The following is a 15,552-nucleotide window of genomic DNA, read 5'->3' as shown; positions in this document are numbered from 1 at the left end:
ATTAATACTAATAATTATTATATAAATGTAATGATAACAAAAATAGTACTTTTATTATTTAAAAAAAAATAACAATAATAATACAAATTACAAATATAATGGTAATTATTAATAATTTTGTAAATACTGATATATAATATTTTAACTTGTAATTATAAATTATTAATTAAGTAATATTTAATAATCATATTATGTAATAACTTTTACTGAATCTTTAATATTTATAATTTTTATACATAGAACGTATATTTTATATCTATATATATATATATATTCATTTTTAATTACACTTAATTATTTTGTATCTTATTTTACATATATAAATCTAATATTTAATTTATATTTTATAATTTCAAATTATTATATATATACATTTATATATCTACATATTTATTTACAACAATCGTTCGTGAATCGTCAGGCTTGGTCAAAAAGGTAACTGATTGTCCGAATATAGATTTCAACTTTCTAGACTCAACATTACAGGTTTTTGATTATCGTGTCGGAAACATATAGAGATTAGGGTTCAAATTTGGTCAGAAATTTCCGGGTCATTACAAAGTATATTAACAATGAACTACATATGTAAAAACAAGACTACTAACTTAATGATTTTGAAACGAGACATATATGTAACGATTATCGTTGTAACGACATTTAATGTATATATATCATATTAAGAGATATTCATACATCATAATATCATGATAATATAATAATTTAAAATCTCATTTGATATTATAAACATTGGGTTAACAACATTTAACAAGATCGTTAACCTAAAGGTTTCAAAACAACACTTACATGTAACGACTAACGATGACTTAACGACTCAGTTAAAATGTATATACATGTAGTGTTTTAATATGTATTCATACACTTTTTAAAGACTTCAAGACACTTATCAAAATACTTCTACTTAACAAAAATGCTTACAATTACATCCTCGTTCAGTTTCATCAACAATTCTACTCGTATGCACCCGTATTCGTACTCGTACAATACACAGCTTTTAGATGTATGTACTATTGGTATATACACTCCAATGATCAGCTCTTAGCAGCCCATGTGAGTCACCTAACACATGTGGGAACCATCATTTGGCAACTAGCATGAAATATCTCATAAAATTACAAAAATATGAGTAATCATTCATGACTTATTTACATGAAAACAAAATTACATATCGTTTATATCTAATCCATACACCAATGACCAAAAACACCTACAAACACTTTCATTCTTCAATTTTATTCATCTAATTAATCTCTCTCAAGTTCTATCTTGAAGTTCTAAGTGTTCTTCATAAATACTACAAGTTCTAGTTTCATAAAATCAAGAATACTTCCAAGTTTGCTAGTTTACTTCCAATCTTGTAGAGTGATCATCCAACCTCAAGAAATATTTCTTATTTATAGTAAGATATCTTTCTAATACAAGGTAATACTCATATTCAAACTTTGATTCAATTTATATAACTATAACAATCTTATTTCGAGTGGAAATCTTACTTGAACTTGTTTTCGTGTCATGATTCTACTTCAAGAACTTTCAAGCCATCCAAGATCCTTTGAAGCTAGATCCATTTGTCTCTTTTCCAGTAGATTTATCCACAAAACTTGAGATAGTAATAATGCTCATAACATCATTCGATTCATACATATAAAGCTATCTTATTCGAAGGTTTAAACTTGAAATCACTAGAACATAGTTTAGTTAATTCTAAACTTGTTCGCAAACAAAAGTTAATCCTTCTAACTTGACTTTTAAAATCAACTAAACACATGTTCTATATCTATTTGATAAGGTAACTTAATTATTTAAAACCTGGAAACACGAAAAACACCGTAAAACTGGACATACACCGTCGTAGTAACACCGCGAGCTGTTTTGGGTTTGATAATTAAAAACTATGATAAAATTTGATTTAAAAGTTGTTCTTCTCGGAAAATGATTTTTCTTATGAACATGAAACTATATCCAAAAATCATGGTTAAACTCAAAGTGGAAGTATGTTTTTCAAAATGGTCATCAAGACGTCGTTCTTTCGACTGAAATGACTACCTCTTACAAAAATGACTTGTAACTTATATTTCCGACTATAAACCTATACTTTTTGTATTTATATTCATAAAATAGAGTTCAATATGAAACCATAGCAATTTTATTCACTCAAAACGGATTTAAAATGAAGAAGTTATGGGTAAAAGAAGATTGGATATTTAAAATGAAGAAGTTATGAGATATTTCATGCTAGTTGCCAAATAATGGTTCCCACATGTGTTAGGTGACTCACAAGGGCTGCTAAGAGCTGATAATTGGAGTGTATATACCAATAGTACATACATTTAAAAGTTGTGTATTGTACGAGTACGAATACGGGTGCATACGAGTAGAATTGTTGATGAAACTGAACGAGGATGTAATTGTAAGCATTTTTGTTAAGTAGAAGTATTTTGATAAGTGTCTTGAAGTCTTTCAAAAGTGTATGAACACATATTAAAACACTACATGTATATACATTTTAACTGAGTCGTTAAGTCATCCTTAGTCGTTACATGTAAATGTTGTTTTGAAACCTTTAGGTTAACGATCTTGTTAAATGTTGTTAACCTATTGTTTATTATATCTAAAGAGATGTTAAATTATTACATTATCATGATATTATGATATATTAATATATCTTAGTATGATATATATACAGTTAAATGTTGTTACAACGATAATCGTTACATATATGTCTCGTTTCGAAATCATTAAGTTAGTAGTCTTATTTTTACATATGTAGTTTATTGTTAATACACTTAATGACATGTTTAATTATCATTTATCATGATTAAACATAGTGTATAAATATCTTAATATGATTCATATGTATTTAGTAAGACGTTGTTATAACGATAATCGTTATATATATCGTTTCGAGTTTCTTAATTCAATAAACTCAATTTTATGTATATAACTCATGGTTAAAATACCTAATGAGATACTTACTCATCATAATATCATGTTAACTATATATATAATCATATATATGTCATCATATAGTTTTTACAAGTTTTAACGTTCGTGAATCACCGGTCAACTTGGGTGGTCAATTGTCTATATGAAACCTATTTCAATTAATCAAGTATTAACAAGTTTGATTACTTAACATGTTGGAAACACTTAATCATGTAAATAACAATTTCATTTAATATATATAAACATGTAAAAGTTCGGGTCACTACATCATGAACCTATATCATTTGTATATTTATTAATACACATAATCGTAATCGAACAACTTTATTTATTATATCTTAATTTATATATTATATATTTAATTTATGTATATATTCAAAAATGATTAATATCTATATAGTTATATTAATATATATATATATCTGATTTGTAATATATTAAAAATACTTAATTTGTTATTTATGAATATTTACATAAAATTATTAATATGATTAGTACATACTTATAACCTTAATAATACCTTTAAAACTTTTATTTTCATAATAATTTTAATGTTAATAATATTGATAATACTAATAATAATAATACTGATAGCTTTAGTGATAATAACATAATGTTTGTTATCAATGATTAAAATTTTTATTAATAGCAATACTAATAGTGGTAATTATATTAATAATAAAAATGTTAATATTTATAATGATACTTATGTTTGTAATATAAATAAAAATTCTAATAATTATGAAATGGTATTAATACTAATAAAAATAATAATAAAGTTAATATTCATAATCATAGTGGTAAGGGTAATATCTATAATGATAATAATAGTGATTCTAAGGTTTTAATAAAAATACTCTTATTGATTTTGATATAAATAATAATAATAACAATAACAATGTTAATGAATATGTAATAATAATAATCTTAATCATAACCATGATAATAATAATAATAATAATAATACTTATTCTATTAAAATAACTAAGTTCATAATACTCATAATAATAATACTAATAATAATAATAATAATAATAATAATAATAATAATAATAATAATAATAATAATAATAACATTAATAATAGTAACAATAATAATTTATAACAATAACAACAACAACAACAATAATAATAATAATAATAATAATAATAATAATAATAATAATAATAATAATAATAATAATAATAATAATAAAAATGACAAGTAAACTACCTTAAAAATTGGACCAAAAAGGAATATTGTGACCCTGCCAGGGTTCGAACCCAAGACCTCTCGCTCAACCCACAACACTTCATACCATTACTCTATCTGCTTTCTTTCTGTTTTAATCTTAACCTTATTTCTATTTATCCCGTTTATTTTTATTTCGGCCCAACATTCAAGCAATCCAAATAGAAGGTGATTTAACTCGGTCCAACAGTTTAAAATAAGCCCAAGAGAGGAAACACCCATGGCCCGTCATGATAAATGGATCATGAACCCATATATTGATTTAATAAGCCCGATATAAAAAAAAAATTCTGTTGCTCGATTAGGATAAATCACGGCCGCCAAGTTCTTCATCCTTCATCGTTTCCCTTTTTTTTTTCACCGTCGCTGTAGCAGTAACAGTATCGCAATTATATCATCATACATTACTTTCTTCATCATTCGATATAATTATCAATAATAGCAATCGTAACCATCATCATAAGATTATCATCATCAACACCACATCTCATCATCATCATTCCTCATCATCATCATAATCATTATCGAGTATCACGGTTACTGTTAACCTCATCATCATGCATAATCTTCATCTTCAACACCCATCATCATCTTTTTCGTGTGTTAATACAGAAACAGCAGCATCCGAAGAAAAAAAAGGGTTTTGCTAAGTTAAATCGAATAATTAGTGACAGAAAACTATCTGGAAGCAGCGGCAATTAAACAGAAATACACAGGAGTAGCTACAGTAGATTGCAGGCGAGTTTCAAAGGGGTGTTCTCAGATTTAGTTGCAACAGAAGACCATGCTTTATTAGTTTTCATATGTAGCTGGGTCTTCTTTTTGGATCGACTGGAACAGAAGCACGTAGAAATAGATGCAGTTAGCAACTTCTGAGGTTTTAAATGGCTTTTATATTGATCAATAATGGTGTGAAGGTGGTTTACGGTGGTTGTAATGACCCGGAATTTTCCGACCAAATTATACTTATGAGATTAATATTTACATAAATTAAACCATACCAACATGATAAGAAATCCAAATTGTTGAGACTTGTGTTTTTGAAAAGAGTTTTACACAACGTTTGACCGTCCAATATGACCGATGATATCACGAACTATATAACATACGATAATTATATGTTTGTGTATATATATGTATTTATATATATTTAACATGATTTAAGGATGGTTTAACATCTCATTGTGTACTAATGACAATGAGTTATAAGTATATTTTGAAACTACTAACTTAAGTTTTCAAAACGATGACTATACGTAACATTCTTTGATATATATACTTATAATCTATAATGCTTATACATGTATCGTATATATAATGTATTTAATCACTTTTTAAGGACTTAAATACATAAAACAATATAAGTATATTCACAAAAGATAGCTATATTTGAATTCTCGTTCCGTTTCCTCAAGATTTCTATACGTATATCTAGGGTATATGTACCCGTATCATACCCAGCTTCTATATGTATTTACTATTGGTATATACACATAAAATCAACATCCTAATCAACATTATTACTGCCCTAGATATGAGGTAACTAGGATTTGTCAAGTAGTATGAATTATTAGTAAGAAAACAAAATTAGGAATCCTTTTCTTTCTTTATAAACTAAAAACGTTTTTATAAATGAACACCATTTCTTCACTCCATTTTCTCATATCTACACCCTCATTTATCTCTCAAAATACTCCTAACTTCATACTTGATCATCTCCAAGCATTTTCCCCATCATTTAGCTTCAATTACAAGCCTTAAACACCATAAGAAAACTCTTTCAAGAACATATCAAAATAACCACCCATTTGAAGAAGTTTACTTCCAACCTTTTGATCTAACTCCACCACTCTTTGATTCCAAGATTATTTTTTATATTTTGCAGTAACTTTTTCCAAGTAACTTGAGGTAGTAACCTTGTTCATAATCTTATTCAATTCATATTCATATAGCTATCTTATTTTGTGGTATAAAATTTTAACAACAAGAACATGGTTTGAATGATTTCAAACTTGTTCGCAAACTAAATAGATCCTTCTAACTTGACTTTTAAAACACTTCAAGACCTGTAATATATCATAATGATATGCTAACCTAACAAAATATAACTTGGTTTTACAAAGAACATCTTAAAAACTGAATCTACGTCGTCAGAGTGCAACCGGGGGCTGTTTTGGGTTGGATAATTAAAAACCATCTTGAACTTTGAATTGGAAGTTCATGTTCTGGAAAAATGATATTTCTTATGAATATGTTAACACATAAAAATTTCATGGTTTAACTCAAAGTGTAAGTATTTTTAGAAAAATGATCATTAAATGTTGTTTTTATGATGGAAAATGATCACTTTCATAAGTTTCACCAAAGTTTGACCTATGACCTATGATTTCGAATATAAACTAAGGTATTTTCAGTTCATATTCTTAAAATTTGATTCGATCCAAGGAAGTGGCAAGTTGAACCAACAAAAACGGAGTTGTAATGAAGAAATTACGACTAAAACAAGATTGGGTATCCGAAGCTAGTTTAGCTACGAAAATATTTGGAGAAAAAGTAAATTAATCATATCTTTTCTAATTAATATGATATTTTATATATAATTACTTTTGATTTGATTTTATATATTTCAGGACCACCCGTAAACAACACGAGAAGATTAATCATAAGACCTCATGATTGTACGCAACACGTCATTTGACAACACGGTACTTTATGTACGCAACATGTCATTTGACAACATGGTACCATGGGTCGAGATTAATTCTGATCAATATGAATACGATGGGGTCTTTATTTATTTTATTTAAGCAACTAATTGTGGACCACTAACATCGGACTGCTAACTACGGACTAAGAAAATATTAAAAGTATTAAAAGTATATATATATGTAACGATTACTTAAAAAGAAAATATGTTGATATATTATATATATGGTTAGGTTCGTGATATCTATCGGAGACCAAGTCGAATTAAATACCTTCAAGGCAAAAGTGAGTTTCATTTGCTCCCTTTTTAATTGCTTTTGCAATATATATTTTTGGGCTGAGAATACATGCGCTGCTTTTATAAATGTTTACAAAATAGACACGAGTACTTAAAAATATATTCTACGTTGAGTTGTACCACTGGCATATTTCCCTGTAGCTTGGTAACTACTATTTACATGGGTATTGTAAACGCGAATCCTGTTGATAGATCTATCGGGCCTGACAACCCCAACCGGACTGGACGACCAGTATTCAACGGTTGCACAGTACTTCGTTTTGGTGACTACACTTGGTACGGTGTAGTGAGATTTCATAATAAAGGGAATATGCGACGTTGATTAAATGTTAAGTATGGTTACCAAGTGCTCAACCACTTAGAATGCTTTACATACACTTGCGAGTGTATTATGTTTATGATTATGAAATCTTGTGATCTATTAACATATTGAAATGATTGTTATGATAAACCTATGAACTCACCAACCTTTTGGTTGACACTTTAAAGCATGTTTATTCTCAGGTACGAATTAAGTCTTCCGCTGTGCATTTGCTCAATATAAGGACATTACTTGGAGCCGATCATCGTAATGGGACCAAATGTTGATGACTTCGTCCAGGTGGATTAGGACGGGTCCTTTCAGTGGTAACATAAATAGGAGAGAGATAGAGAGAGTAAGTGATATAGAGAGAGATTTAGAGAGTGAAGAGGTGGTTTTTTGTGTGATTTCATTGAACAAGAAATATAGAGAAAGAGAGGGGTGGCTAGGGTGTCTCACGGTGATGGTGGCCGGCGGTGATGAAATTGGTAAGTCAAAGGTGTTGATCACAACTAGAATAGATGAAAGCAAAGACTCTTGGCTTTTTGGGTTAATAAACGTACAGAAACATAAACATGTTGTGTAGTTATGTATGTATATAATATAAATATATATATATATGCATTATTAATTCAAAAGTTAATCATTTTAAGATACAGAAAGTGATTGGGTTTGGTGGCTTTTGATCAAGATTGAAACAGTTTCGATATATTTTAAATGGTGGGTGTAAGATAGCAAAAAGTCTTTAATGTTTGTTGTCCCACTCCATAATCATAATCATCAAAAATTCGCTTGTCTCCTTTTATGATTCAAGTTGCATACTAAGTGATAATGACACTCAATTAACAGTATTAGTTAACTAAATTTGTATTCCAAAGTGGTTATATTTGTAGGTTGAACAATAATAGGAAAGAAAACGAATGGTTGCAGTTTGGCTAGTAGAACATAAACGTTAACAGCTATAAAGTTGGTGGTTGTGGTGTTTGATCGAAAAAGAAAACAGACTAATAAAATGAACTGGGTTTATGGTAGAAGGAGAGTGGTGATAATTAATCTCTTGTATATGTTTATATATATATATTCACTTACATATGAATGATAATGATTTGTTGTAGGAGTCAAAAGGAACCACAGTATTCGATCATATACTGTGAGGCTTGTGATAATTTAACAAGGACATATAACAAAATATTAGTATAGTAATATATGTATATATGTGAAGTGTTAAAAAAAATTTCGTGCAACACAGTATAGCCATCTCACAAATTGAATCACTCTACCGACAACAATTCACAGAATAGTATATCGTGCTCCATTGAAAATTAGTGGCGGATAAAAGTACTCAGAAAAATCTCATATTTTAAAATTAAATAGCTTTATTTATTTTGATCATTATGGTATAAAATTCAGTCATTAACTATTAAATAAAAATTACATTAATTATTCACTCCCAACCCCAAGTAAAATATGATAAATGTAAAAATTAACAATTAGCTCCTAAATATACTTTTAATAAGCCTATAATTTATATCACTCATTTTCGGATCACCGATTATTTTAAAATTATATAAGTTTGAATTTAACTTGCTTAATATCAATCGGAACATCAAACGAGTATTACAATCATTTAATAATTATTTTTAATATACTTTATTTATATATAGAGATATATTTTAAATCATAATTATTATTATATCCTATTTTTATTTTATTAATTTTTAATAACAATAACATATAATACATCAAATTATATTTTGAATTATTATTTATATATACATACACACGTATCTATTTACAATTAATTGTTCATGAATCGTCGAGAGCAGTCGAAGGTAAATTGAATATATGAACATCGTTTCAAAATTTTCTAGACTCAACATTACATACTTTACTTATCGTATCGAAATCATATAAAGATTAAGTTTAAATTTAGTCAGAAATTCCCGGGTCGTCACAAATGGTGAGCCAAAATTCGTCTGGGTTACTTCAACAACCCGAGATCCCACAATGGAAATGGGAAGGGATGACAATGGATTTCATCCCGAAGCTACTGAAAACAGTAGGCAGTTATGACACTATCTGGGTTATCGTTGACCGCCTCACCAAATCTGCTCACTTTCTAGCCATGAAAGAAACCGATACAATAGACAAACTTACACGACGATACATAAAGGAAATTCTATCCTGTCACTTCGGTGATTCAAATTCTATCTTAAGGACTAGCCAGGAATCTTATTTGATACTCATTCTTACGCGACTCTAAATCCTAACTTATTCCGAGAGATTCCTTAATCAATGATAATCACACCATCACCCTTCTTACTTCGATATTAGCCATACCAGTTCAAAATTTCTAAAATCAACGGGTAGTTAATTCCCATCCTCATACTCTCCCATTCATATCTCACTTATAAGCAACAACTTCACACTTAAGCATTTTTGGTCAAAGGACTCATGCCCTACTAATAGTCATCAACCACATTTAAATTCAACAGTTTTCATTACCTCGTGACATTGATGCTCAAATGTCACCCGAAATTTTCAAAAATCTTTTACTCAATCTTTTTTCAACTTGTAACCTCCGAAATATGAAAATTTTGTTTGCCAAAATTTTACTCACACTATTTTACCGTGCGATCCTCTCAAAGTTTTATAAAATTAGATTTATTTGCCATTCGAGCAAATTTTTGAAATCGTATATGTTACATAAAATAAAGTAAATGATTACTTATTTTTTACTAGTACATGTGAAATTTTACTTTCGCTTTTACAAATCAATTCTTTTATTCGAAAGATATGTTACTTAGAACAGTACATGTTATACATAACTCCAGTTTACTAAGAACTTCGTTTCTTTTCTTACATTGTCACCTTAAACGATTTCTGTAAAATTTTTGTTGCTTGTTATATAAAAAATTTTCGTTGCTTATTCGTATCCAAGTCATCGTGAAGACTTTACAACCGTCGAAATCGAGAGATTCATGTGTGTGTATGTGATGAAGGCACTTACTACCACGTCATGCAGAGCCTTCGGGCATCCACTAACACTTAAACCATTCAAAATTTTTGCGTCATCCCAAGGATACTATTTGCCACACCTGTTAGAACGATACTCTTTATTACATAACTCTAAGTCCTGACATATTCCAAGGGATTCTCATCTAGCGATATTAACACCATTAGTATTCCGACTCTAGTATTAGTCATAACCTGTTTGGCATTTTGCAAAGTTAAGAAGCGATTAACTTCTCATCCTCATGCTCTATCCTTCATACCTCACTTTTTAGCAACGGCTTCGCACGTGAACATTTTTGGCCCAAAGACTTGTGTCCTGATAATTATCAAAACTACATTTAATTCATTAGTTTTCATTACCTAGTAACATGTCACCCGATGATTCAAAAATTTTTAACTGGAACTTTTTCAACTCGTAACCTCTGAAATACGAAAAAAACTATGTTTATCAAAATTTTTGAACATTGCTTATTTGTGCGGTCCTCATGAGATTTATGGACAAATGAAAGTAATAAAGTTTTTCTGTCACTTATGCAATTTATAAAATCATATATGTATAAATTTACCCTTACTTATTTTGGGTTAGTACATACTAAGTTATACCTTCGAGATATTCAAAAGTCGCTCCTTTATTGAGTTGGTTAACTTAAGTCAAATAGTTTTGTGTAAAATGGTACACGTTGTACATACTTCTAAATTTACTAGAAACTTCGTTCCGTTCATGTTGTCACATCAAACGCTTAAAGGTTTTTCAAAACTTCTTTGGTTGATTTTATTAAAGGTTTTCGTATTAGTCTACACCATGTATGGATCACACTTCTTCTCGTCCTCCGTTTAGAGATAAAGCTTACCATTAAGATCTTTGTTAAAAACTCTTGAGCCACTTTGGATGGCGGTTTTATAAAGTTTGTTAGGAAGTCGTTGCGCTCATAAAATTGTTCTTTTTAAGGTTAGACTTGGCAAAAATGCGGGACGATAAATTAGTTTCTGAGGCACCCTCAGTGGTCACCCTGTTGTAGGAAAGGCACTGGGTGGACTTCTACTCTCAATATTTCATGACTAAACGCAACACCCTCGTAAACATCATCTCCATGAATCAGTATGTTGAGATACAGGAATCATTTTTGAGATTCTTTTCACTTAGGGTAAACCATTCTTTATGACCAAGGGATCACATATCTTCTCATCCGCGCATCCCCTTAAGTATAAAGATAAATTCAGAACAAACCGCTCGAAGAGTTCACCCTGGTTCAAAGATCACACCTTACGTGCGATTTTCTTTCGAAAATGTAATGTAAAATACTTTAGGAATCTATGAATCTTGTTATCCTCTTGGAAAGTGGCTGCTTAAAACATCTACGACACTGATGTGGTTACTCTACATATTCCTTCCTTCGTTGGTTACAACTATATATTGTTCTAGTTAATGTTAACCCTAACTTCAACATGTAACTGAAAGGATAAAGTTACATTATGGAACTGTGCTTTCATTCCATCTAAGGATAAGTTCATATGCAGTATGATAAACTGGGTGATATCCTTCATTGTTCGTTCAGACCGTCCTGAAGACACTATAAATAATTGTGGCTTGCATTGCATATAAGTTCGATTAGTCACTTTCAGCTAAAATTTCAATTCATTTAGTCAAATGAAATGTTCTTAAATATCGGGTTCTTTATGCCTATGGTCTTCTTCCAAAATTTAGGGGTTAGTAAAATCCGTGGCTAACACTATCCAGACATCAAATCACATGGTTGTGATCACCATGTTTTCAATTCTACCTGTCAGCTTATATTGTGACATAAGCGCTCAATGTTTTAGATGAGTTTGGTAACATTCATGATGCATTTCATGCATCCAGCTTACTGAAGATGCCTGTAAGGCTAAAAACATCATCTTTCCTTTTGTGGATATATATTCAGATGACATACTCATGTTAACCAGAAACGAAATCAATTTGTTGATCTCTTAGGACAAGAGACTTAATTAATGGCATATACCTATTCTTACTTTTATACGCTGAAGTACCTTTCAAGGTAAATAACTCACTTCTGAGTCCATGAGTCTCACGAAACTTGATATGCTCCTTCTTATTCAAATATGGTACCATTGTTGGTCACTCCACAAAATTTCGGGACGAAATTTCCTTTAACAGGTGGGTAATGTAACGACCCGGCTTTTTCGATTTGCTTTTGTGCTTTCACGAAACTGCGTATTTGTGCGTACTGAGCTAGTTTATGCTATGGGATCTTAATTCATGATTAATTACTTTCATTATTATCATACAATGTGCTATTAAGTGTGTAATCACTTAACTTGATCCCCGAAAGCTTTTACGATCGCTAGTGTTCACTTGACGTATGAAACTAGCTATGTACTATGTACACGCTTAACTTTGGTCATAATTGGAATATTATGACTACGAAACATTAATTGTTATTTTATAATAACAATTACTTGGGTTTTTGGATGCTTAATTACGCTTAGTAATTTACTAGAACACACTAGTTAGTCTTTTTGGACTTTCTACCTTGTTGGACTTAAGCCCACCCTACTCTAGTTAGTGGATTATTTAATTAGCCCAATTATTAATGACTAGTGACCCAATAATATGTAAGACAAATACCCATTTATTAGAGGGAACATACAAGCATTTTTGTTAACCATTATCCTTAATGTTGCATGGGATCCTAACATAAGCACCAACTTTAGACAACCATTAACCATAAAGCAAAAAGTTGTCCCCCTTTGTCCCCTCTAGAACCTACGGCCACCACCACCATGAGGCACCCTCACCTCCTATAAATACTAAGCCATTTTCTCACAATTCACACTTGCTCTCATTCACAATTTACACACACTTGTTCATTTATTTTCTCTCTAGTATTTCTCACTCAAAAATTGTAAGTTTCAAGTTTTATTCTTCTTATTTTCTTCTTCTTAAAGTCGACATCATCATCATCATATGAAGATCAAAGCTTTTTAGCTTTTGATCTTGTTACATCTTGTAGATTCAAACATGGATTTGAATCCTTCAAGAACATGGAAGATTCAAGCTTTCTAGCTTTGAATCTTCATTTATTTTGTAGATCTAAATCTTTTTAGCTTTTAATCTCTTTATTTTGTTGTAAAGATTCAAACTTGTGTTTGTAGTCTTCATGTAACTTGAAGATCTAGCTTCATGCTTCAAGGATCTTCAAGAACAATCAAGATTCAAGCTTTCTAGTTTTGAATCTTCATTACTTTTATTGGATCTAAGTTTTCTAACTTATGATCTCTTTTATTTTATTGAAAGATCAAAATTTGTGTTTGTGGTCTTCATGGAACTTGAAGATCTAAGCTTTATGCTTCAAGATCTTCAAGAACACCAAAGATTCAAGCTTTCTAGGTTTGTAATCTCATAACTTGTGTGAAAAGAATCCAAGCTCTCTAGTTTAGGGTTCCATTACTTTGTTTGATCAAATTTATGTTCATATTTTTTTGATTGAATGAAAGTTTGTAGCTTTTGTTGTAGATAGAACTTGTGTTTGTGTTAAGACTAAGAACATTATGTAACCTTGGTTCATCATCCTTCTAAAACTCTTAAGTGAGTTGTATTCTTACTTGGTCTTAACATTTTGTGTGATTATAGTTAAATCTTGGTCAAAGTGATGCTAACACATCATTGAGTTGTACACTTGAAGCTACAAGCATCAAGGATGAGAACCATGATGAGCATCAAGCACCAAGAATTCCACCGGAGCACTTGTTTACTGTTTTTCGGGGTCTTATCAGACTCTCTGGACTTCTGGAAAGTTGATTTTCAGATAGTTCGTATCAATTAGATGACTTTTCGTTTAAGACTCACCTAAATCCGATATACGGTTTAGGATTTATAGCCTTTTTAAAACCACTACACCTTTGTAATGTTGTGCTGAAAATTCTGACCTACTCGCACTTAAACCGTCACCACGGTCAAACAAAGACGAGTTAGGTTCTGAAAATTGGTCAGCGGTTAGAGGACTCACATACGGAGCCTTGGCCACTAACTACTCATCTTTTCGTTTTGTATAAAGGACGTAGCAGCTGATCGAATTCAGCCTTTTGTTTCGATCTCTATTCTTGTTAAACTTACTTAGCTTTTATGATGATGAATGATGATGATGATGACACTTAAACGTAATTTATGCACTTTTAAACTTATGGGGACAACATACTGACCTAGTGACCTTTGACTTAGGTTGACGACCTTTCGGACCGACTTACTACTTGCATACTTTTCGTATCGACTTTTACTGCTTATTCACTGTGAGTTATAGCATCCCTTTACTACTTTTTACTATTTTTGGGACTGAGAATACATGCGCTTTTTACTGTTTTACATACTAGACATGAGTACTTAAACTTTACATATGTGTGGGTAACATAACGGCATAAAGATTCCCCTTAGCTCGGTAACGTTTAATCATTGGTTTCCTAACCGTGAACGCGAATCTTAGATATGGATCCATAGGGTTTGACAACCCCACAAGGGCTAGTCGCGCTAGCAGACAACGGGTGTTTAATAATTCGAGGACAAACGCACTCGCCAAGTGCACTTTTAGGGGGTGATATACATACGTTAAGTATAGTTACCGGGTGCCCACGGTTAAGCATATACTGTTCATACTGTTTTGAATTACTGATTTAAACTGCTGGTTGAAGCACTGAAATCTCGTGGTCTACATTACATTACTGATTACAAATAAAATATAGCTCACCAACATTCGTGTTGACTTTTAAGCGTGTATTTCTCAGGTGCTTAGACGTTGTTGCTTCTGCTGTTAGACTTGATGTCTTGGTGTTTTAGACTTGTCGTTACAGACCTGTTGTGTAGACTTCCGCTGCATTTCTTAGAGATGTCTCAATCGTGAAACTTTTATTTTGCATTCGTAACTTACGTTATTTTCAAACAATGACTTTGTAACGACTTTTGGGTCACATACTTATGTTAATGCTTCTATTTATAGGAAGCACGTTATCTCTGTAAAACGCTATCTTTTTATGAATGCAAAACTG

The sequence above is a fragment of the Rutidosis leptorrhynchoides genome, chromosome 11, assembly GCF_046630445.1.
Source record: "Rutidosis leptorrhynchoides isolate AG116_Rl617_1_P2 chromosome 11, CSIRO_AGI_Rlap_v1, whole genome shotgun sequence".
In the NCBI taxonomy this organism is placed as follows: Eukaryota; Viridiplantae; Streptophyta; class Magnoliopsida; order Asterales; family Asteraceae; genus Rutidosis; species Rutidosis leptorrhynchoides.
The sequence above is the reverse complement of the archived record's forward strand: the minus strand, read 5'-3'. Positions refer to the sequence as shown.